We start from the raw sequence: 428 nt of genomic DNA, 5'->3' as shown, positions 1-428 counted from the left end.
TTGAACAAACGAGCCGAACCCGAACACACATTTTGAGCTCGAAATAGAAACGAGCCGAACACGAACTGAGCCCGGGCTCGCTCGTGTTCGGCTCGTTTACACCCCTACTTGAAGCAGTCCGTCTCGGCGTTAAATCCGCAGCGCCAAGTTAAATCCGCATATTCGGAAGATTTTGTAAATCCCGCATTTACGAAATCAAGATATATTTTTTACAAAAAGACCATAACTTAAATCCAGATTTATGTCACCTTTCTCGGAATAAATATTACATCAGTACTACGCACGTATAAATAACGTGTGTAGTCAATCAAAATACGTCACGACATCTCGCGCGGCAAAGCAAAAAAAACGTCGCAGTAACACGGGGAATATTCTCTTCTGTGTTATTCATGTGTTATTGTGTATTATTCATGTATTATTGTGTTCTA

At 40.9% G+C, this 428-nt stretch overlaps 1 protein-coding gene across 1 annotated transcript in view; it reads right to left on the bottom strand.

Moving 5' to 3' along the window:
- Nucleotides 1-428, bottom strand: part of LOC110026897 (putative box C/D snoRNA protein SPCC613.07) — a 31,949-nt gene that overhangs the window by 30,039 nt on the left and 1,482 nt on the right. The gene's annotated exons all lie outside the window — the stretch shown is intronic.

This window comes from Phalaenopsis equestris, unplaced genomic scaffold (assembly GCF_001263595.1).
Source record: "Phalaenopsis equestris unplaced genomic scaffold, ASM126359v1 Scaffold000403, whole genome shotgun sequence".
Classification (NCBI taxonomy): domain Eukaryota; kingdom Viridiplantae; phylum Streptophyta; class Magnoliopsida; order Asparagales; family Orchidaceae; genus Phalaenopsis; species Phalaenopsis equestris.
This window is presented reverse-complemented; position numbering and strand designations above follow the sequence as displayed.